This window comes from Aedes aegypti, chromosome 1 (assembly GCF_002204515.2).
Source record: "Aedes aegypti strain LVP_AGWG chromosome 1, AaegL5.0 Primary Assembly, whole genome shotgun sequence".
Classification (NCBI taxonomy): domain Eukaryota; kingdom Metazoa; phylum Arthropoda; class Insecta; order Diptera; family Culicidae; genus Aedes; species Aedes aegypti.
The window spans coordinates 246477642-246503870 of record NC_035107.1 but is presented as its reverse complement, the minus strand read 5'-3'; the positions used below and the strand labels follow the sequence as shown (position 1 = coordinate 246503870).

The following is a 26229-nucleotide window of genomic DNA, read 5'->3' as shown; positions in this document are numbered from 1 at the left end:
AATATCACAATTTCTGTTAATCGGTTAAGTAAAATGAATGCAAAACTAAAGAATATTAGTATGACACTTCATGTAATAGATATATTCATTTGAATTGAGAACATTTGAGGCTTTATATACCAATTTTAAAAATTGAAACGATTTTAGCATTTTTCGAAACGCTTACAAAAAATCTGTTCTACGATCACTGTTTGCTGTAGTTTTGAATAATTGGTTACTTATCTTTGGCAGCCTAGTTATCATAGAACTTGAATATGGTCTTATATCTCTTAGCGAATATCATTTTCACAAACTGTGACCATTTTTGAAATCTAAGTCAGAAATTTCCATATAACGTTAAACGCCTAAAGATATGTAATACCCTATAAATGTCACGTAATACATTTTGTAATTCTGTTCGATTTATATTCCATTATCAAAGTTACTCCAAAACAGAAAACCGACTTTCGATTATATGAAAAATTACATATCCATGCAAAATAATTTTTTTAGCAATCTATCAACTGCAATCGATAGCTAGGATGCCAGTACATGTTTTAAAAATATAAACTATAATTCTTTGAAACAGCATGCATAAAAATTCAAGCTTTCTTTGAAAAAACTATGAAAGTTACCCTGTTTTACGGTACTAGAATTCGCCAACTCGTAGAGTCTTTTTATTTAAAAAATGTAGTCAAACTTAAGGAACTCTGAAAACAATTAAAACAGTGGCTCCCAACCTTTTTGAGGTTGCGACCCTCTTTCAAGTTGGGGGTCTCGCAGACCCCAAAATGGATGTTCTCGAAATGGAAGTTTATAGAAGCCTTCCAAAACTAAAAAGCTCAGGGTCTTCACCGAGAAAGTCGGAAAAACGAGAGTTAATGGAATGGGGCTCTGCACTGTTTTGATTTTGTATGCGATTTTGACGTTTACTGGCCTTGTTGTTCACTAATTTCATGAAGGAGTAAAAAAGAGGGACACTTTTTTTGCAGAGCCCCATTGTCATTTTGTATGGGACGATTCATGGCGGTTTTCAATAGCCTACTTGATGGAAAGACGAAGTATGCCCGGATCACTATGCACCTATGGACCTATGCACGGGTTCATTATTTGACGTTTTAGCGGTGCCAAGTGAGCAAAACAAATATTTTTGAAAATTTTCAATGCATTTCCGAAAATTTATCCATAAATGAGTGTAACCCATTTAGGAAAAAAATCTAAAGGTATCAGATTTGACATCATATCATAACTATATTGACCGCACTAAAAAACGACCTCCGAGCTAAAACCAGTTCTAATTTTCAAACGTGGTTCCCCTATATTTTTTCGGGCTATTTCAGTAATTACTTCAGGGAATTCTTCCAGAAATTCAAGCAGAAAATACTCCAGAGATTCCTTAGTAAATCTATCGGATTTTTTTTTCAATAATTCCTCTCATATGGCTTATATGAAAGGTTCATCTTCTTGAGAAATTCTTCCAGGCACTTTAAAATACTCATATGAATATTTTTTTTGTAGGATGTTTTAACTCAGGGTTTTCCAACCGGTAGTTCCGGTAGTTCCACAAATATTCTTTCCTACAAACATGTCCAAGTTCTGGACGAATGCAAAAATTAAATAATTATGCAAATCCGTTGACCCGTTTCTAGCCAAATTGTGACAAACAAACACCGATCTATTTTTATTTAAACAGGTTTGATTTATTTTGTTTTATATTTACACAATAACTTATAAAATACATACTTCCAATGCCATTCACAAACAAAGTTTTACTCTTATAACCCCCCTTTTCCCGAATTTATATGATTTCTCTCCAGTGTGAGTCTGCCAACAATGCCTTGAGGTATCCATAAGCATCCTCGAGAAATTTTTTTGAGTTCCTTGATAAACAATTGATGGTAGTGAAGAAATTCGGAACTCGTTACTGTTTCCACAACCTTTGTCGTAATCTTATCAAATCTATCAGTTCATTTTTTATTAGATTTTCGATTTATATCCTTAGTAGTGATGCTTGAATGTTTTCTACGAATATTCTTGACGAATATCTAGCAAGGTTCAAGAGCTACTGACGAAGAATTCTCCTAAAAGTTGTCAGCTGTCGAAGCTTATCAGCATTTTTTTTTTTTTGCAATTGTTCAAAACAGCTTGAGGGTGATGCTTGTTGAATACCTTTCTTATCTTTGGACAATTTTTAATGACAACTTCGAGGATTCATGGGCAACCCTTGGGTATACCTAAAGAAATCTTTCATATCTCATGATTTTTTTTTAAATGATTCTCGAAGAAATCTTCATTGTGTTTCTGGAAATCATTGGCTTGATTTTTTTTATTAAACTCCCTTGTCAAATTCTTAGAAATGTGTGTGACGTTTGAGTACCGTGCTACATTGAATTGCGGGTACTCGCCTTTTTAAAGGTATTTTTTAACTTATTTCAGAACTTTTTAGCTTGGGAATCAAAATTGTTACGTCTTTTACATTCTACATCTACAAAAAAAAATGAAATGAGAAGTTTTGGGTGTAATAAGCGATGTCCGGGATTTGAACCGTCCGGGCAATTTGAATCAACACGGTATCTTATGAGAGAAATTTCCATATCCATCAACATGTGTCCATGTTTACACGTGACATACAAACACCACTCTATTTGTTATTACATTGATGATATAACTATCTGATTCACTCTTATAAACTTTCTAAGCATAATCCAGAAAGTGGTCCTATAATGAAACTACGAGCAAGCTGCTTGAATGATCGCTGGAGTAATTCTTAAAATAGTACTGCAAGAACTCTTGAAGAATCCACGAGTTTTATTACTCCTAAATCCTGATGGGATTTATTAATACATTCTGTTGAGATTTTTCTAGGAATCACTTGAAAAACTATTGTGTAACTTTTTTTCGCGTAAATAACCTATGTAACAATAAGAGATTCTCTCCTCTCCTGCTCTCTTTCGATTATAAAAAACAGTTCGGTACTAGAGCTTTTGGGAAGTTTTTCACTATAGATTAAAAGAAAATGTCATTGTCTAGCATTTCATACAAAAAACGTAACAGAAGAGGTAAATATGGCTCAGTTTATCAATAAAGAGAAAGTAAACAAAGAGAGCCTCTCAATGATTGATAGGTCCCTTTGAAAGGTTTGGCGAGAATTCTTAGAATTTAACACATGGAGATTCCACAGAACATTTTCAGTGAAACGTTAGTAATACTCAGGATTATCCAAATCCCAGTAAGGAAACTCCAAAACTCCGCTGAAAACACCAGGATCTACCAAAGAATCCTCAAAATCTCGATGAGAATCCTAATATACTGCTAAATTTTTGCTCAGAATCCATATGATCTCGCTAAAATCTCCGAATTTGGTTAAGAATCTCTCACATTTTTCACATGATTGCACTACGAATCCCAGGGATCTACTAGAAACCTCTAGGTTTCACTTAAATTTCTCTGGAAATTTGCGAATTTGAAACCCGCTCGAAATTCTCAGGAGTTCAATAACTCAGGAGTTCGTTCAGAATCTTTAGTATTTCGCTAGAATACCTATATTACAGTGCGATTTTGCAGTGCCTCTTTAAAACCTATTCAGTATTATACGTTTAGGTCACAGACAAATGAACGTATCACTCTTGGATCACATTCTTAACGGTAGACTCAAAAATATGATATGACTCAATACCCCTCTGTACCCCCGTTTATTTGAACGATACCTTATGCAAAACATCGGGGTTCAATTTTAATTTGAATTTATAGTTTCCCTACAATCGTGTTTTTGGTTACCTTTTTGTATATTTTGTATAGATTCTGTGTTCCGTTTCACAATGTGCATTTCACTTAACTCCGTTTCATGAGCTTAATTCCGTTAACGTTTAAACAATTTTAAATTGAAACCATGTACAGATTAGCTTTTAGGAGAAACGTATTCAATATCGGCAGATAGAGATATGTTTGCCAAATTAAGTGTAATTGTGGTAACATTGTGCTAAAAGATTATGTAGCCGGCGAGACTTAAACCCACAATTTCCATTCTGTTTCCATTCTGGGTTCAAGTCCCGTCGGCTACATATTCTTTTAGCACAATGCACATTGGTGCCGAAGCCATATCTAGGAAGACAAAAATGATAGCGTCTTAACCGTCAATTTTAGATAAATGGTGTCTTCGGCAAAGTTTCTCCATATTTTTCAGACATTATTTTCAGTGATGTGAAATTAGGCGTTTAAAGAACTATTTTACTTATATTCATCAATATTTTTAAATTCCCCGTAATAAAAAGGTTATTATCGTATCCCAAATTCAGAATTACGAACGCCTCCCTGGGCCCACTTTCGGAATCACTGGTCTAGAATATCGAGAACATCTTGAAGGCACAACTTTGCCGAAGAAAGTGTGCACTTTATTTTGCTTTCGATTTCATACAGCCATATATAGAAATCATAGAAGCAGCACCAATACGTCATGAAACGGTTATATGGAAAGTTTCAAATATTTATTTAGAGAAAAATTCGGGTAGGAAATTCTTCACCAAACCGTGCATTTCATAATAACATCCCACGTTTTCTAATACAAACTGTAGTGCACGCTACAGTTCATTTCAACTCTATATTACTCATTGGAAAGCACGTGTGCTAAATGACACATACAAAACATGTGGCCTGGCAGCTATTCCATTCAGTCTTTCCGACCTTGTAAATCATCGTTGCTCTATCAACGCCTACTCGATGGAATTGTTAGCCGCAGAAACGAGATGTAATCGCTCATCAAAAAACGGTCGAATAATCATAATTAATGTATCTTATCATCTGGACTGGCAGGCGACGCTCGTCGCCTAACAACGCTTCCCGCTTCTTCGCGATTGGCCTGCTCATCCTGTCGCATTAGCATTATAATACCAGAAGAACGTTATACGCACCCCGTTGCGTAAAGGTTTACCATAATGATCCGCAGTTTTTTGGGGTTGCGATATGGAGCGACATGGAAAGAGGAGAAACCTGCAGCCTTTCAACTAATAGTCAGGTAAAAAGGTAAAAAGATTGATGTTCTTGATTTACGACTGCACTTGCATTGGTCCGAAACCATTCATAAAAGGTAAGAGCGACCGACGGGTTCTAAATCGGAACGGAAGTTGGTGTGCGTTGCGTATCGGCGAATACGTTGTCGGCGACATACCATTCCATCGTTGTTTTCATATTCCCATTCTACACTGCACACAAACGGTAAATACTCGATGGAAACTGGAGTGCAACTGCTTGCCATATATGTGGTGGATATAGTAGATACCCAATAGTAGAGGTACTAAGTACGAATCAATTTCATTTATCCGCTCAATGTTCAGTCTCTTTGATTCAAGTAAGGAAATAAAGGGTTTCGCCAGTTACTTGGGTCGACTCACGGTGGTTTCACTCTATTTAATTATTTTAAATCAATTTAAATGATGTTTTCAGCAAGTCAATATGCCAATTAACAGTGTACACAACTGACAATTCTATGAAAACAGTATGAATGAAACAACCGCAACTCTAGCAACACCCACAACTATTGGAACACTTACCCTACCTACGCAGTGAGGTTATGGAGCCAAAACCAGAATGCAAATGTTAGCAAAATGCAAGCATGTAAAACGGTAAGACATCTCCTGCTTGGCGATGTATTTACAAAAGCCGCGTTTATGGTGCACAGTATCGCACTATGTATTTGCAAATCAACTGTATTTTAGAAGAATTGTCATTTAATTTGAAAATAATATTTCAGTATTTCGGCAATGAAATCTTCGTATAAATAGGTAAAATTTGTCGTGAACCTATCCACCAATCTTGAAACTGAGATGCACCTTAAAGTTCTTCAACTAAACGGGACTTAAAGCACTCAGACTTTAACTCGAACCAGTAGGCTGTGGTTTTATTTTGAAAGGTACTGGGTTCCTACGATGAGTTGCATGATATGCTTTTTACTTTGTTTTGTGTGCTTATAGAGGAGGCATTGAAACGAGTTTTTGCTGCTTGCTTTTGGGAACGAAAAGACACCGCCGCTTTCGTCGTCCATTAGCATCGATTCTAAGGCTAAGCAATTTATATATAGCACGATCATCACATTTCCCGTTCAATCCACTAGCTTGTTGTGCAACATCAGCAAAACTCATTTCCCACAATCTCTGCGTATCGCCCACATTGATGAGGGTCGATTTTGATTCCGAAAACAAGCACTCCATAAAAACAATGGCATACCTTGATGGGGAATGCAACACCGTTGTTGCAATCGAAGTAGCCCGCTGCAATCGAAGCACTTCACACAAAGCCACGAAATTTCACGAAAGAAAATAATAGCACGCGGTGCGTCCACAAATGTCTACTTTGATGCACGGTGGAGAGCACGTGATTTGCCAGCGATTGGAGTATAACGATTGGAAAAGTCTCAGTGGCTTTTCCTCGACAGAGGGAAATTTTCCGAGTTGCCGCAGTCGCACACCCGACAACCGATGTCATATAAATACGTACGCTTCACTTGACCTACTGTTCTCTGTGCAGTATTCGAACGTACAGGGCAGCACACTACACAACGAGCGGAGCGAATCTTGTTTGATCGAAGACTGCCGCGACGACAACTGCTCTGAACCGATGGCTGTTAGCAGCTCTGAAGAGGGTTCTATCCAACGACATAAAACAAAACCGGCACCATCAGAGAACGCAGAAAAAAACGAACATCAGAGCGACACAAGTTGTATACGGGGGATAGACGACGTCGCTTGGGATTTTCTCACGGCAATATTCAAGCACCAAGAGAGCTGTGCAAACAGACGATGAGAGATCACTCACATGGACTTCTGTATTACCAATACTGAAAGTAGCCTGATACGTACATTCCCTAGCAGCACATTGGAATTTTTAGTTGAAAAGTCAGGCCAAAATTTAAGAAAGCTTGTTCGTAAACGAATGAACGATGATTGTCGTTTTTGTTAGGATTAGAGCGTTAATGATTTATCATAAAATTTATCATGATTAGTGATTATGATTACCAGTTTTTCAGTTATTTCTTCAAAATTTCATATGAAAATGCAAATAATACAAGTTCTATATTTTAAAAACAAGTACAAGCTCGTGACTAAATGGTGCCCCGCCAGACCGTTATTGTGAAATAAAATTGTCCATCAAATCTGAGTACAACCCTCGATTCCGTACACCTTGGTCAATTAAAAAAATAACACGGTCTTCCGTTTCACCTTAAGACCGATCTGCGATTCCAGAGTACGACCGTCATGGCCCTGCAGGAAGCGAGCGTGGCTTAACTGGTCGGTTTGTTTGAGGATACCCGACTAAGGGTACATAACAAAATTATATCAGCATATGTTATTATGCTATAATTTTTTTTCGAACATAGGTTGTTATAAACTTGATGCAGGATGTTGTTAAAATAACTAAAATTATAACAAAAAGTGTATGAATAATAACATAAACATAACAAAATGTGTTTTAATTTTATCAAAAACAAATCAAACCAAGTTATAATGTTTGATACAAAGTATCAAAATTATAATACTGTTCGATATACGATAATATTGTTTATTATTGCAATGCATATATGTTATAACTATCTATTTATTTTGTTATAAAGTAGTTAAAAATGAACAAAAAAATATCTTAAAGGGAAATATAACACATTATGTTATATTTCTGTTTTATTATGTTCTATGGATAACGGAGCATAACAAAATGATATCATAATATGATATGCATATCATATTCTGATACAATTTTATTATATTTTTGTTACAAGCCTCTAGTCGGGATACCAACCTGTACGCGATCTACGCCAAGCGTGTCACCATCATGCCGAACATCCAGCTGGCTCGTCGTATCCGTGACGAAGGCGCTTAAATTGCATTGAAGCACAATTTCAAACAACAACCCTTTACAGGGCCACAATTGATTAATTAATATTTAGCATTTAAATTACTGACCAAAATCTGAATCAATCACATCCAATCACCAGTAATGCGCTCTTCACGGTGGAAAATTCTCACAACTCTTTCAAAATGAAATGGTCGTCCTGAAAAGGACGGTTGAGGCTAGTCACCGTCGATCGAACTGGGTTGTCAATCCATTGTTAGACAGAAACACACCAAAAGATTACCGAAGACGATTAAATCGAAATGCGGTAGGTAATTTTGTGCTTCCTTGTTTTCGTTGGTTTGCTCACTCCTCCGACGGCAATTTTCAAGGTTTCTAGACGCGTTCTCCACGAATTTGATGGTCTAGCTGGATGCCCATGGCCATGATGAGCGATTTCACGGAACCCGCAGCATTTAGCTTGGGTTGGGAATGAACAAGAGCAGAAGCAGCGGCAGCGACGAATGTGTAAAATTTATTCCGATAGGAGTCCTTCTCCAATTGCTGGTCGACGATTGACTGATGTGTGCGGGGCTCATTGATGCTTGGTTGGCTTCGATTGAACACGAAAGAATAAAGAGGAGTAAGAAGAAGACATAAAGGGGCGTTTCCCTTTGCATGACGAAAGTGGCTATGATATCGAGCAATGATGTCTGTGCTAGGAATACACAAGAAAAATGTGCTTTTCTATGGAAAATAAGACATGCCTTGATATTTATCAATTTTTCAATAGTTTATTCATGAAAATCAATAGTTTTAATTATTGGAGTCGATTCGTAGAAAGATTTCCAATATTCAATGGTTAGCTATTGATAATCAATAGTTTTCTTTTGTATGAAGGAAAATTTCTGATCCATGGGTGCCAAAATTATGAAAATTGTTCAATGAGAATTTCTTTTCAGAAGAATTCTAAATATGTCGCTATTTTGTTACATATGTTCTCATAAAATATGGCAAGTCTAAGAAGCTGTTGGAAATGCCACTCTATTTTACAATCGTTGTGAAATGTTGTGACGGCACTGCAGCAGCGTCCGCGAATACAGTATCAAATTGTCGTGCCATCAACAATTCATGACAAATTAAATTTTGTGTGAATCTGTGAGATTGATTGAGAAATATAAGATGTAATAAGGTCGGAAATATTATTCTTTTAACTCTTTTCAACACATTTGATGGCCCTAAAAAGCGCCGATTTGCTTATACGACGAACCAGCTAAATGACGTGACGTAGATGGCGCACAAGAGCAACGGGTTGTGGATTACCGGGCATAAATCGAAATCTGCAAACGATGCTCACTCTTAAAAATCTTGAGCGATTTCACAAGTCCGACGCTCAATTAGCCGCAGTTCCTCGGATCAGCAACTCAGAGGGCCTGTGGTATTTCGTTCCTAGCGGGCTTGCTTCTTGACCACCGATGCTGAATTCAAAGTCGTAATCTGCAAGCGCGGATAAATTTGCGGCGGCGATGACGACGGCTTGGACGCTTTTCCGAGCGGCAGTAGTTCGCCACTCGGAGAAGCGCCCAAGCCATCGTCATTGCTGCCGCAAATCAACCTTGCGACCAGTCTTGGGAACTGTGACCACAATTCACCACAGTTCATCGATTCTGCCATTCAACCAAAACACAAAGCAGCAGCAGCATCAATACCATCAGGCGTTGCGCTGCCAACGGTTCACACACTGCTTGACTGTTTTTGTCTCTCCACTATGACCGTTTTCGGGCAGCCATTCCAAGGTGAATGATTGAAAAAAGTGTTAAATCATTCAATCGCTAATATTTCGCTAGTGCTTTCAACTAATTGAAATCTATTAGCTCTAACAGAAAGAGCACACTCATTCCGTTGCGATACATATAAACAAGTTCAATTTCATGCTATCTTTATCGAGCAAAGATGCAAAACCCCGAAAACCGCAAAAATCGTGTCACCACTGTGCTCGAGTCATTTCACATTCGGGGTTGAAAAACGTTAGGAAGAATAAGATTACAGTTTTGAAGAGCCGTGACATTTTTTGGTTTTGAACGGTCATGGTTTGCTTTGGATTTTGATGGTCGGGTAGAAAGATGTAAATGTAGAGGCGGTAAATGTTTGCTCCAGTACTTTTCTCATCACTGCTTGCGACACAAATTGAACTGTGACGGCGGAAGCAAACGCAAAGCGAAAATGACTCGCCCGACCGCAAAAAGAAGACTGAGGGAAGAAGCAGGACCGGTGCGCTTTTATAGTGGGAAGCGGAACCCAAAAATGTGCTTTAACGTGGTTGGTTAGATAAGAAAGGGGTCAACATTTTACAATTTTTCAATATTTTGTTGCCAATAACCAATAGTGTCCTCCATTTGAATCGACGCGTAGATAAATTTCCGATCGATTGATGTATAAACATTGAAAATCTATAGACAAATGGCTGAGTTATTAGCGGTCAAAACCTGACCATTTTTCGTTACATACTCAATTTTTCGTTTTTTGAAATTGTACCCCCATATGTTGCCGAAGGACGTTATCCAACGTCAAAAATCACTCGAGAAGTCTTGATTTGAAGTTTTTAGCTAAAACAATAATAATCAACCTAGCGGTTTACAACTAATATATATTTGTTACCATTGTAGATTTGGAAATACTTACAACCTAACTTACCAAACTGGTTTAAGCATGTTTTTTCTGCGTGCTTAAACCAGTAACTAAGCCTAATGGAATGAAAGGCACAGCATAAATTTCAGCATATTGTTAGGGTTTTTGGATTAAAGTGAAATATTCCCTGCTGAATATTATTTACTTACAGCATGTTTTCACACTGAGTGACCAGCCTACTGAAGTCTGTCGTATTTATTTTTCTTAATAATAGCTTCTTTGTATATCTAATACTAATCTTGATGTATACGTCTAGTTCTTCATCAAGTATTTTCCTTAAATCTTGAGGTCAAATTTATCGTATTCTGTGCTCTCAGTCACAGCATGTAACTTGAATTAACGAATTCTTCAGCAACCTCAGCTTCAACATCATTAGAATTCCCACTGTGGATACCTGATACCTGAAGTGAAAAAACGACACACTATTTCAAGTATTGAATAAAATATGTAATTTTACACGTTTAAAGACATGAAAACGATGTCACTTCGATCGGCATTTTCCGAATCAGATGCTGTTTTATTTAAAACAAGACCCACATTTACGTCATTCGGCTTGCTTCTTTTATGTGCATCTAAAAGACGTAAAATCACGATCGATCGCAGCAAGCCGTGCGCGCGGGCTGTTGCGAATTTTCTGTTTCGGTACCGCGTTATCAATTCGGCTGGCGAAAAAAAAAAATCGGCTGATGGTGCTACGCCACTTGTTTTGGTTTTGCAAATATTCACCCGGATTTTTTGTTAGCTTGTGTTTAGTGTGATTTCAAGGTCTTCGTGCAATGCAATGCTGTGTAGAAGTAAAAAGTGTTTTTATTGTAAAAAAAAACAACAAAGTTTTTGAGAAGTATTCCGAAACATGCTGTATCATGTTACGTATTTTGTACAAATAATTTAGTGAAGTTGTCAAGATGGAAGCTGATTATGATTCTAGTCAGTTCTCTGCGCTAGTAGAATAATTAGAATCTTTCGAAAATATTAAACGTGAAGTGAGAGTATTTTGTGATGGCAGAAGTCTGGAAGTTAGTCAGTGTTCATTGCTAGAGGAGCGACGGATTGCAGAGCAGTTTCAAAAAAGGAATTTGGTGAGTTTGTTCTGATCAGCAGCGCATGATCACAATGCGTAAATATTGAACATTTGTCGGCCAGAACGTCTACCAAATGTATTCTATGGCACTACCCTTTCTCTCAAAATTCCACAACATCCCGTAACACATATAAGAGGTCGTAGAGTTCCCTGTATCTTTCTTAAGTAGGTGTTCAATCAATCATCCTTTCCCATTCCCCACCGTTCGCAAGGCCGTGGCCAGGGCAGCTCTCGACTATTGGAGGATGTGTCAATCTTGTCTAAGAGTTAGAGGTTTGTCCCAAATTCCTGACTTTGGTAACGGATGGGAAGGAGGCAAGCCTCATATAATGGTCTAGGACTGCACCATCTATGAATTTGTGCGAAATGCTTAATTCTAATGCTTAGATTAGCGTTAATTCCAATGCTTAGAGACGTAAAATCACATGATTTTTAGAAGTGTGAAGATTTCCCGAGATTTCTACTGGGGATTTTTTTAAACTGGTACAGAGGTGCATAATGACTTCAGGAATCGACTATATGGACTATGGACTCTATCAAGATGGTTGTTCTCCAAGCTGAATGCATCTTTTTGAATCAAAATTTGTGGCATATCATTAATAATATATATGGTTTAATTTTAATTTATAGGATCAAATTTTTAGATAAAGTGGGCACATTATGGCCCATTAGGGAAACTATATGTGACTTGAAATTTACCAGACATTTCTCAAAAAGTATTTCTAAAAATTTCGGTGGAAATTCCTCGTGACGTAATATAAGTATTTAACGATTTTATGAGAATGTAATTCAATTTGCATAAAGTTCTCTTCAGTAATTATTAATTAGAATATTCTTAAGGAGTTCACTACGCGATTTCACTCCCAGATTTTCAGGATACTTCAAAGATTTTTTTTCTAAGATACCTTCAAAAATTACTCCAGGGATTTCTTCAAAGATTCAAAGATTCGCTTCTCGAGGAAGTGACTTTTTTCGGAACACATCCAGCGATTCTTCCATCTTCTTCTTCTTTTCTGGCGTTACGTCCTCACTGGGACAGAGCCTGCTTCTCAGCTTAGTGTTCTTATGAGCACTTCCACAGTTATCAACTGAGAACTTACTATGCCAATGACCATTTTTGCATGCGTATATCGTGTGGCAGGTACGAAGATACTCTATGCCCTGGGAAGTCGAGAAAATTTCCAACCCGAAAAGATCCTCGACCGGTGGGATTCGAACCCACGACCCTCAGCTTGGTCTTGCTGAATAGCTGCGCGTTTACCGCTACGGCTATTTGGGCCCCGATAGCGATTCTTCCATATAATTTGCAAATAACTCCAAAGATCCTTTCGGGGATTTTTTTAAAACTTCTCATTTTTGTTCCGAATTTCTTTGATATTACAACTAGAAATTTATCTTATAATACCTTGAGTTTCCTTTATGAATTCTTCAACAGGTTCTTCCAAAAAATTCTGAAAAAAGTTCTCAAAGAAGTCTTTTAGGGTTTCTTTTAGAACATCTCAAAGGATATGCTACGGAAATGTTTCAGAAATGATTGGAGGAAATTACTGAAAAAAATGAAGGATATTTCTAAACTAAACACCAAAGATGATGATAAAATAAATGATAAATTACTACAACCAGAAGCCTTTTTAAGATCTCCTTGACTCTTGAGAAACACTTGGATGAGTCTCCAGAAAAACTGATAAAATAATTATTGGCACATTTACCAAATGAAACCCTGCAGCATTTTCTAGACGAAATCTCTGTAAAATCTCGAAAGTGACTTTTGAAGGACTCACAAGAATAAATGCTGCTGCCTTTTGTGGTCTGGAACCCTAATTGATCTATTAAATTAATTTAATTGGAGAATCCATTAAGAATTAAGAGTTAAATTATTCAAGAAATTTCTTTAGAATTCCCGATTTAATTTATAGTGAAGTTCCTGGAATATTACCCAATAGATATTGTGGAATATTGCCTGGAAGGATCTGCATTGCACACCTGTGGGGTAATTATTGAAGGATCGATACTCGAGCGATTCAAAGAATTAAGAAATATTGTAAGAATTTCTAGGAGAATTTGCGGAGTACGCCCATTGTTGGACTGGTGAACGATTTCCTAAAGCAAACCCGCATAAATAAGAACCACATTGCTACTGTTTCCTATAATGTACAAAACCATTCAAAACCATGTCTTAGTCATTTCGTATAACATCCAAAATAACAATAAATCAACCCCACCATGAACGGTTTTTACAGTTTGCCAAATAGTAAATGGGAAAATAACAATGTGGGGAATAGGCGGTTAAGTTATGTAACCATTTAAAAACACCGATTTCTCCGAACAAAATTTTTCGTTTACAATTTGTCAAACGACCGATATATTATCCATTTATTTTTAAATTTACTGTAAACCAAACAGTGATGAAATAGTTAACCTATAAGATTTACTTGAATTCAATAATGTATGAGGAATAATTGATTTAAGGTCCGTTATTGTTTCTCAACCATATATTGCGCAGTTCCCACCTTATTGGACCCCGCACTTCAGAAGTGCGGGCGGGTTCATAAGTGCGGAAACGTCAAACCTTTTGTTTTCGCCGTTGGCGGGCAAGAAAAGGCAATGAATCGGTTTCGCGCCAACGAAAATTGTTTTCGTTTTAGCAAAAGCATGTGCTCTCAGCAGAATTGCTAGTTTGTTTGTTTTGTTTGTTTCACCAAGTTTTCGTGTAAAACATTTGTAAAAGTATGTCAGCCACTTGAAATAGGCTTGTTCGATTATTATTAATTGTGGCAATAATGCAGTCAAGTGCAAATCTGCATTCGAATAGAAAAACCAGTGTAATTTGTCGCGTGAATGTAGATTTGAAGAACTTTGGGTATGGATCCATTAGCATCGAAACATATTTGGAACCACTGCTTGGTGACCTTCGAAGTGCGATACACAACTTTCCCAATAATCCATTTATCAAAGCAAAGCACAATACTATTCTGTTCAGATGCTTTCATACAATAAAAGAAAAATAGAAATGCGTTTATTATTTAAATAATAATATTTTATATGTATTTTCAATATTCACTACGTTTAGTTTCAGCACATTATTAAACATAAAACGAATCTCTTGGTGCAGACTTCCTTTTCCTTCGCTCTAGGCACAATTTGTCGGTTTCCTTCTTGCGGTAATGAGCCGTAACAGCATTTAGCAGCTACCATCGTCAGCATCTTGGGATGAAGCTATTTAGAGGTGGCAGTGGCGCAACCAAGGGGGGGTTTTGGGGGTCAAAACCCCCCCCAGAGCCGAAAATTTTTAAATTGCTAAATATTCTTGTGAAATTCAGCACTACACATCTTACACCTACAAAGCAATATCGTATTTTAATTCGTATGAATAATGTGAATGTTAGTAATTTTCAGTTATATACTTTTGAGTTGTGTGGTTTTATTCTTAAACTCTTTGTGGAGTTTGATAAAAACCAAAATTAACTGGTAAATACTACTACAAAATGCTTATAAATAACAAAAATTTCTAACCTTTTTAAATCAAACTGAAAGCGTTGTGCCAATAGTTGGAACATACGAATTCCTTGATTTATATAAAAAGGAGAAAAACATATCAGCGAATGCTATTGAAGTACTTATCTGCCGGTGGATGCATTTCGGTTCCGTAACAATTATTATTATTATGGCTTAATTAAGGAGATTTTCAGCCCTAGGCTGGTTCATCTCCGTCTCCGTAACAAATTTCAAACAATTTTGAGATGGATGTGGATCATGAATTACGTTCAATTTATTGGGTAAACCATACAAATCGGGGGTTCGTTCGAAAGAAGTTGGAAAAATGTGCCCATTTAAAATATGAACGCATTGGCGTCCCACTGCAATAGTAAATCAATATGCTTTTATACAAAGTCATCCAAAAACAAAGTTTAATGTTCGTATTAAAAATCTAAGGTATCACAAATCACATATTTTGTCATAAAATCTTCACAATGAAAGCAGAACTGATTTTAACCTTTGAAATCGATTTTCTAGGATGTCAATCCTGCAAGATGTAACAATTAGTCTACTTCCGGCTGTTTAGTTTTGAAATTCTGATCTATTTTCGACCTATTGCAACAATAGTGTCAATGATTTCTATTAAAAATTGCTGCGCTCAGCGATTATTCTCGAATTAATTTTCATTGTTAAAAATCTCCAAAACATAATTAAAGCGCAGGATAGAAGAAGAGCGGTGGAATGGTATCACACTTATGTATTGTAATTTTTCTATATTAATTTTACAATCCAAATAAATCCATTCCTAAAATGTCTTTTGAAATTTGTAAAACCCCCCCTAGAATTAAATCCTGGTTGCGCTACACAGCCAATTCAGATTACCGACCCCAGTAAAATTTTACTGGGTTTTGGAACTACGGTTTTTTTCGGTAATTTTTACGATTACCGAAAAAACCCAGTAAACCAAAATATGTTTTGACAGATGGAAATTACTGACTTAGTCAGTAAAATTGTAGAGCGTTTTTACTGGCTTTCCAGTTTCCAATGCTTCATGTTTTGCTTCTCCGGATTCTGTTTTTTCAGAAATCAATACAAATTAAAACCCAACCGACATGAACATGGACATCGACATGCATTTTTCGTGCGAATAAACATCTACGGTATGCTCATATCTCAGTGGAAGTAATCGAAAAATGTGTGACAAAATCATTATTTGGTTGGTTTGCATACAAGAGGCAAACTCAATAATGCAGATGAATTTACCTCTTGTATGAAAACCAACCGAATTTACCAACGTAAGTAGTTAAAGCGTCGTTAGCGGAACCTTTTGGTTGCTTAAAATGATTAAGTTTCTCACTAAATTTCGACTACTTACCACGAGAAAGCGCAAAATAGGTGCAGAAACAGTTTGGTTGCCATAGCCGTGTCTCCCGGCGCCGGACGATTTTACAGCAGGAGATTCTCATTTGACACTTTCCCGCATGCGCATCTGTTTGTTTTGATTTGATTTTAACGACAAGTCAGTAAAAAACATCAACTACTGAATAGTCGGTAATTGTTTTTACTGACTTTTCGGCCTGTTCGGTAATGTTGCAAAATTGGGTCTGACAGCTACCGAAGTTCAGTAAAAAGTAAAAATTATTACTGAACATCAGAAGTTTTCAATCAAAAAGCTGAAAGTTCGGTATTTTTTATGATTTACAATTCGTACCCAGTATTAAAAATTACCGAACAAGCAAATCGTGATTGAGTGTGTACTGAGAGGTGGATAAGTCTTTTCATCCTGAAAGAAACAAATGTTTGCTACGTTATTTACGTTATTCCTTTTTATTTAGAAAAGTTGCGCAAACACTTACCGGATGACGACCATCCTTGACCATCTGATGGGGAGACCGCTCTTGGTTCGATGAAAACGGCCGGTTGTTTTGAGCCAGAGTGACTTACGTTGTGAACTCTCCTAAAGCCGCTGGAGGTCGAAAGATTTCCTGCAATCTGGATACGGGCTTTTCGGGATACCGGCTTCTCTGAATATTGGCTTCTTGCATTTTTTTTCTGCAACAGTTTTTTTTTTTCACTTTCGGTATCAGAAAGTAAACAAGACACACTTGAACGAAAACTTGCACACTTATGAAAATTAACACAGAGGCTGTAGAACTTTTGCATAACACACCGAAAATAAAAAAAGAAAAATGGCTTCAAATTTTTCAACAACTTAATTGATTGAAGTGAAATAATTAAAAATATATATTGTTCTCAGGTCATCTGTTTTAGTTCAAATATCTGAATTATAATAAACGCTCTGTAAAAACTACACATTTGTACACAGCAGGGTGTAATTATTTGAAAGTGTCGAAAAAGATGAAAATTGTGTGAGCATGTTGCTCACAAATACCAACCCGTGTAACTGTTTGCCAAACTGTTGCATTAAAGTATTGTACAGTGAAATACTCATGTGTTTGTGTGTTTAGAAAATTTGAAAATTTACCATTTGGCTGAATGTAAGGCTACATTACTACCATTTCTAAAAAAAAACGATTTTCGTATTGTTCAACTATATTTGAACACTAAAATATTTTGTCACTGTTTGGTATGGATTACTCAAAATGTGTTTTATTGTTAAAAGTTATAGGTTTCCCATTGTTCGACATTAAAGCAACTGTTCGTGATACATTGACATTAACAGTTAAAACAAATATACTGTTTTGAACGTAAGGCAAACTGTGATTTTCTATGCGGGTAATTCTGAATGAATTCCTATTAGCTGGGGGGTGCGAATTGTATATCAACAAGCAACCAGGCTGCTGTCAAGCTAAATTTTTCATGAAAATGATCTGAGTATGTCTGGGAGTGTGCGGCAGTGCTGGGAATGGTAATAGTAGTAGGCTTGAATTTCGCGAAAATCACGTGACTTTCCCAGTACAGTAGTTCAAAAACATGAATCTCATCAAGTAGCTTATGTTGGGTCCATGAATTTTCTAAATCTTCAGTGTCATTGAAGGCTCTAAATACGGGAAATGCAGCGGGAAATAGAACATTTTTCTACAGTGATTTCGGGTTGCCCTTAGGAACGGCTGTTTTGCAATTTTCAAGGCTTTTTGCCTACAGCAGCGATAGGCGTGAGTTTCACTGGCTTCGCTGACTGCGATTGGCTTTGTTTGGCTACTGTAGAATGAATTTAAGATTTTTTCCCAACCCTGGTGTGCGGTCATTACTTAGTCACGCTAAAAAAACGCCCAGAAATGTTAAAAGTTTTGAAAAAATATGGCAAAGGAGGACAGGTTCTCAAATGGTTCGAATCATATCTATCCAATCGCACACAAATTTGTCAGTATAGAAACTCTACTTCAGTTCCAAAATCAGTGCCGTTTGGTGTTCCTCAGGGAAGCGTTTTAGGACCGATTTTATCTATTTTATACATCAACGATATGAAGAAAGCTATAAAGCATTGTGACATAAATTTATTCGCAGACGATACCGTTATATTCATTGCAGAGAAGAACGAGAAAACGGCAATTAGAAAAATGAGGGATGACGTGGAATTGTTGAGCAAGTGGTTGAAAATTAAAAAGCTAACATTGAATGTGGAAAAAACTAAATGCATGATTATAAGTAAAAAAAAACAATTAAATTATACTGAGCTAAAAATGGACATTGAAGGAATTGAAGTTGAGAGAGTGAATGTTTTTAAATACCTAGGGGTTCATATTGATGATAAATTAAAGTTCAAAGAGCACATAAATAATGTAATTAAAAAAGTAGCAAGAAAATATGGCATGCTAATTAGACTAGATAGTCAATTGACGTTTTGGAGTAAGATATTTTTGTATAAAACATTGGTGGCGCCGCATATCGATTATTGCTCTTCAGTTTTGTTTTTAGCCAGTGATACGCATTTGAGTAGGTTGCAGAGGTTATAAAACAAATTAATGCGGTATATATTGAATTGCAGCAAATACACGCCCATATTAGGAATGTTCGAAGCTTTGCAGTGGCTTTCAGTGAAAGAACGCATTGTTTTCAATGTATTGACAATTATTTTCAAATTAACTAATAACCAAATGCCAGAATACTTGACAAATATTATTGAACGAGGACGAAATATTCATACGCATCAAACTAGACGAAATTATGATCTACGTGTTGTGCCGTTTACTATGACAAGCACACAAAAATCAATATACTATAGAGGAATAAGAATTTTTAATGAATTGCTAAATGAAATTAAACATGCACAAAGTATCGCTGAATTTAAAAGGAAATGTTCAATTTGGATTAAAAATAGATATAGATAATAAGATGATGTTTTGTACTCCGTATTTTTATTTGTAAATTGTAATTATCAAAAGATAAATAAATGAACTATTATAATTATTAAGGGACATTGCTTGAGCTGGTTCGAAATCAGCGGTAAATTTTTAAGGGGCACTCCAATACATTCAGGCGGTATGAATATCCTCTAACTCAATAGGATTGTGGCTTGCAGTTACTCACGATAAACATAGAACATCTGTGAAGTGACGATTCTAGATATAACCACTACATTGAAGTCCAGTTTCGAACACATTTCTAAATATTTGATTGACATCAAAGTAATAGAAAAATTTACCGAAAACAAATTTTCCAAATATGCATCAAAACGCCCCTCCCAATATGCTTCCCTCCAGCTCGTAGCATAAGTAACATAAAAAAATGTCAAAAGAAATCAAAACAAACCACACAAAAATCGTGGTAGTGAAAAGGCAATCTCACGTACGTGTTGCACCAACGGCGACGGTGTATAAAAAAAATGTCAAAGTGTCAGTCGATTTCGAATACATCTCTCTCTTTCATCGACCGACGATTTGGACGGCGATTTGAGGAACGGCGGTTTAGAACCGCCGTGTCCAACCTGGAAATCTCCGTACAATATTTTTTAATCCAAAAACACGATGCTCTGTTAAAAAGTAGCGTTTTATAATATTGAAATGAGCGCTACATTCATCAATACACTGGATGCTATAGGGGCCCTTACACAATACCAATTCAAAATGTGAAAATGCAATGCGCCTGACTTTAATTCATGGACACAAATTAACAGATCGGCTATTGTTAAGATAAACATTCAGTTAATTTAAACAAACAGAAACCAAATTTTGAAAATGCCAATGGAATTTAAGTATTTTTAGAAAATTGTGGTTTTCATATAAAACGAAACACAAAAAGAATGATACACACTTAGAATTTATTACAAATTTCTGTGAAATTTCACCAAGTTCTCAACTGCAGATATTTCGGTGAACCGTTCGGTATTTTTTTATTTTACAGAATGATCTGTTAAATTTGAAGAAGTTCATTTGTCAAAAGTACCGAAGTGTTCGGTGATTTTATACAATAATGTTCTGTGAAATTGTTGTTTGCTTTTGGATGATTCGGTACCGTTCCACAAATTTACGATGATTTATTGGTTGTTCAATTGGCATTTCACCGGACTATTCGTTGTATGTTTACAGAGGTCTTGTGAAAATGTAAAAGATTTTCTTTTGGATTTTCCGTGATCTGCCCCTTATTCCTAAGGCCTAATGGCCTTCCGTGTAATTACGCCAAGCCTGTAATGGATTGATACGAAGAGAAAGGCGTTAATGTGGTCCCGAAGGAGGTGAACCCGCCAAATACATCAGGACTTTGTCCGATCGAAAAGTTTTGGGCGATAATGAAGAAGTTGAAGCAAAGAGGAGAAACATTCAAAACTGGGAGAAATTGTGTAAGAAAGATGGGTGAAGCCTCGCCCAAGATCTCATGAGCAGTGTTAAGAACAGTGTTAAGAGAAATGTACGACCATTCAGCTTGGGGGAGGAAATTCAATAAATAAATTATGCCAAAACATAACTAATATATACTAATATATGTATAAAATGAATTTTTGGTTTTCATTTTTGTGTGCCTTATTTTTTCCAAGTCCAGTATTTAGTTTGTTAAAAATGTTTAAGTGCTGATTGATAGATCACATACTGAGAAACATCCCATTTAAACTTCAGTCGTCACGCTGTCGTATTTTGTACAACACTGTTAAAAAAAACCTCGCTTTTCATTCACAACAGCAGCGTGGTCGTTCTGACGACGGCAAACCGCGCGACGACTGGAAGGTTAATACGAAATGCCCGAAACACCAACAAGAATATATTTCAAATATTAATTAACTAAATATTATTCTAAAATATTGATAATTACTTGGAAATAATTATGAACTGAAAAATAAATTATATTGAGAAACAAACTAAATGTATTGATGTTTTATTTTTGCCAAAATTTTATCCATAAAATCTTACTGTGGCTACGAAGACCTGAAATTCCGAATCGCTACAATACATGACTTTAATTATGTTGCATACCTATGCTGATACAGATGAAATGGAGAGTTCTTAAATATAACACTCGATACATTAATTATTGTATTCTTATCTCATTAATCTGTTGGGATCTACCGAGCATAATTCTGGTGGAAAATCAATAATGGCATTGGAATTCACAACAGTTATTTCGTTTGCCGAGTGCAACATTTGTAAACAGTGCGGTGAGAGGGAGCGCGCGAGAATTTCGGCGTCGGCACATGGCAGCAACTTAGCAAAACCAATACGAATCCACGGGCGAGCTGAAAGCTTCTTGATATGTAAGTATAGTGAATGGGAAAACACAGAATTAAGTTTCGTTCTCGTACGTCGATCGCTCACACATATTAAATATGTATCATACCTCTCTTCAACAGGCAGCACTACCAGGGGCATATACGCAATCAATTCAACATTTTGACTCCTGGAAAGGGCATTTGCCACCAATCGCTAGACTCCCCTTATCGCAGTCGGCACTGCCTGATAGGCATATCACTGTGGTAACGTCATGGCAGACGACAACAATCACGATTGCTTCAGATCACTACGCAAGTACGGAAAACACGCGGGAATACGCTTGATAGTAGAACAAACATGCCATGCTTTGCCAATTCACTTTAATTTTCAAACACATTTCACACAAAAAATCAATGTTATCACTGCAGTGTGCACCATATTGCTTCGAGTACCGAAATCGCGAGATATACCCAACGAAAACTAAAATAACATGACTGAAAAGTGTGCACACGATAAATCGCACATGCGCTCAGATACTCACACCGGCAAAATTGCGTAAGGTAGCGCTACAAATGAATAAGATGTGGCGCTACATATAATTTGGATGTAGCACGGTGGTCAGTACTGTAGATATAATGTTCATGTTTGAAACACGTGTTTGAGAATATTATGACTAACATCTGCTGTATCAATTGAGTCTTTTAGTGAAGAAAAAATTACAGATTTTTGTAACTTACCTGAAAGAACTCATAAGTATGATACAATTTCATTGTCCTTAAGTATCTCAATTTTGATATCATAAATCTATAACCTATAAATGAGAATGGAGTGGTCTTTGTACATCAAAATCTGGAAAGTCTCCCGAATAATCGGAAAAACGGGAGAAGAATATGAGTAATTTTGTATAGGAGATTAGTAGAAGCATTAACCTAAGAATGCTAATGTCGCTACTGTTCGTGTTACCAACATCTAGTTTGCCACGCGCTGACAGCAGTGTTGATAGACTCACACTCAAAATCTCAATCAATACGCTCTCCCGTGAGAGCAAACTCATTAGAGATCTGCTTCGCAAATCTCACGCTTGAGATTGTGATGCAAAATCAACTCAATCAACTCAAACCGTAAAAAATTATTCAGTCGCAAAACCCGGCAAAAACTCATGAAACCCGAATGTTTTTGTTTACGTTAGAAAGAATTAACATAATATTACCAGACTAACAAAAATGATTGCCGTGTGTGAGTAAACTGTGGAAATACGGGACAATGAGTTAAAAAGGTGAACCAACTCATCCATGATTTTTTGACTGCTGAGTTGCATGATTGACAACTCACGCATGAAAAATCTCAAGCGTGAGTTGTGAGAAATTGAGTTTTTCACAACACTGGCTGACAGCTTGAGTACCGATCCTCAAAGTGTCAAATAAATGTTTAAATCATCCACTACAACATGGCATCGAACAAACAATGAAAAGATACAGTTACAGTGATAATAAACTAATTCAGTTTTGTGAGAACAGCGCCATTAGCGTTCTACTACTAATATTTCTATTGGGAGATTACATGACGTTTTACAACAGCCTACTTAAGGTGAAGCGGCGTGTAACTCAAAGAATCATTAGAATCATCATTGATGTAATAGTAGTAGTGTCCATGTATATTTTCAAAACAATTAAACAAAAAATATGACATTTATGTTAAGCATATTTTTATGTAAACACATGGGAAATTTAGTAGATTGACGAGTATTGGAAATCAAAATCAACTGTTTTATCGTACATATCAAAAGAAAACATTAAAATTTAATGAAAGGCAACGGAATTTCTCTGTTTTTTATTGGACTTATCGCATATTTTTGTTATGCATCGGTACGGTTTATGTTTGCAAGGGATGGCGGTGTTGCCAGATGATTGGTGACAGATTTTTCTAGCAATTGTTATATGCTTGTTTTCGGAACATTTGCTGCATATTACAAAAACTTCATTTTGCAAATAGTTTTCCATCACAAGATCACTGATTCAATGAAATTTTAATGATTTTTGTGATCAATCCACATTAAATGCTATGATTTCACAGATAGCAACTCTGACATCACTGCGCTCAACGATCGCGATGATTGTGCACACACGATAGACGCGTCCCGACGCATCCCGACGCATCGCACTGTGGAGCTTTTCAATTATTTTGGGTGGTCCAAATTGATAAACACTTGGTATGATTTTATGCTTCGTAGAGATGCTTTCTATAATTTGAGAGAATCGAAAAGAACAACGTATGAGTTTCAAGTTTCTATGCTTTGCCCAACCTTTCCGCAATGAAAATTATTACAACAGAAAAAAGTTGAATATTTTAGACTATAAACACAGGCATGTCTCAGTGTGCGGTGGCGGCGTCGATTCGCAGCAAGTGAAAACGATCGCCATAATAGTTTTGAGTGATGCGGTTGATAAAACTTTATAAATATTTGATTCCCGTTTGAAATGTGTCCTTTTAAGGAAAGTGAATGAAAGATTTGTTTAGTGGAAGTGTAGTGAACGCAATATTGAGCTTCTCGAGAATTTTTAGCATTTCGATCACTTCCTCTATACTTCGTGTGTTACGCGCCACGGTCTGGTACTAGTTGGGCACTTTGCGAATCTTTTCTCAAAACCGTAGACCACCAAATAAGTTGCGCGCCGATCGGTTATGCGCCGAGTTGTGGGTCATTAAAACGATTTAAATCGCTTACAAGTTGAAAGCAAGAAGGTGCGAACAATTTTATTCCATACGTTTTTTATCTATTAAAAAAATATGCTCACTCTCCAGTTTAGGACTCGAGCCCTAAAAGTGATTCACTTACTCGGCGAGATATTTTGACACTTCTTTATTTACTTTTTGGCTGGCGCACAACTCGGCGCATGGGCCACCGGCGCGCAACTTGTTGGACAGTCTGCGGATTTAAATAAAGATTCGCAATATGAAATCCAAAACACAAATGCTTGTTGCAGAATTACAATGGAAAAGGTAAGCACCTTCTATTTACAAGTGTAGTTGTGTGAGGCAATGAAATGGGGCCTTAATGGCAAGACGAAGTTTGCCGGAATCACTAGTAATTAATAATAAGAATGGAACGGTGTTTGTATGTCACAAGATGGTTTGAGAAAGGGTCAATGGATTCGAATAATTCTTTCACTGCTCAAACGTGTTCGTGTGAAGGAAAAGTGTAGGAAAGTTTTTAAAATAGACGCAAAACGAGAGAAAACTAGTCTGTCATTTTGTTTGAATGATTTCATGGCATTTTTCAACAGCCTACTTGATTACAAGACGAAGTTTTCCGGGATCTCTAGTAGGTAATAAATAGTAGTTTACGGAACAAGTTGCAGAATTATGATTTTTACAGCACGAGTCGTAAATTTAATGATGGATAATTATGACAAGTACTGTAAAAAACGAGTTCTGCAATGAGTTACGTACAACATTTTTTGCGATTTCGTAGAAAAACACTTGAGGGTATCATAAATTATATCGGAATGCATTCACCATTATTTTACAATTTCTGAAAAAAATATTTTGTTATGATTCATTACCCAACTCATATCAGTTACGTAATGATAAAGCGTTGCGTAATGACTATTCCCGCACCACATACTTCAGTGCAGGAAAGTAGGCCGTTTCATTACAGATTGGCGTGATGAAAAACAGCCTATTACGATGAGAAATTGCAAAAATTAAATTTCAATCCTTTGACATTCTCAAAAGGTTCTCCTCTTAGGTAACTTTTTATTTACTAAACACATTTATTATGATTACAGTACTGACTAATTAAAGACACCGTGCACAGGCTGCAACTGAATTCAAGCATACTTCAAAGACGCCGCAAATTAACATTCATTAGGAAAAAATTATCGATGTTTTGGCAGGAATATCGGGATCCACACATAAAGATCCACACTGGATTCCCAAGATCTACTCGGGGATCCGTGTACTGTTTCTAACTCAACTCCTTTTTCGCCCAATCTATGCCTACTCTGATCGTATCATTATCTAACCGTACATTCATAAATAGAACCCAGGGTTGAACCCTACACCTTCGATTTACACTACAATCCCAGGATACACACTTGAATGAGAGGATCAACACTGAAATACCAGAATCCACACTGGTATCACAATATCCGCATTGAAATCTTGCGGTCTACTCTGCAATCCCAGGATCTTCACTGAAATTGTACATACTACAATCCCAAGTTTCACATTGTAATCAAAGGATTCACACCAAAATACCAGGATTCACACTGGAGTTCCAGGAACTACACTAGAATCCCAGGATCACCATTGGAATCCCATTTTCCATACTGAATTTCGGCGATCCACACTACAATCCGAGGATCTACTCTGAAATTCAACGATCTACACTACAATCCTTAGATCCACACTGGAATCAAAGGATTCACACTGAAATACGAAGATTCACACTAAACAATTCACACTGCAATCCTAAGATCCATACTAAAATCAAAGAATCCACACCAGGACCCACACTGGAATCCCATGATCTGCATTAGAATTCCAGAGAGCTACACTGGAATCTCTTGATCCATCCTGAAA

The 26229-nt window shown here is 36.6% G+C and overlaps 1 protein-coding gene and 1 long non-coding RNA gene across 3 annotated transcripts in view; one reads left to right on the top strand and one right to left on the bottom strand.

The window, feature by feature from the left end:
- Positions 1–22134, bottom strand: part of LOC5566478 (equilibrative nucleoside transporter 1) — a 96583-nt gene extending 74449 nt beyond the window's left edge. Inside the window, exon 1 of one of the 2 annotated variants that reach the window (XM_021837404.1) lies at positions 21773–22134. The gene's annotated coding sequence lies outside the window, so the exon portion shown is untranslated. Of the gene's footprint in view, positions 1–6198; positions 6675–21772 lie in introns of those variants that run through there. The other variant, XM_021837403.1, reaches the window with a different exon arrangement.
- LOC110674057 lies at positions 21294–22108 on the top strand. The gene is made up of 2 exons (XR_002498603.1): positions 21294–21689; positions 21786–22108. It is a non-coding gene; the product is annotated as an uncharacterized LOC110674057 (long non-coding RNA).
- Positions 22135–26229: the final 4095 nt, after the last annotated feature.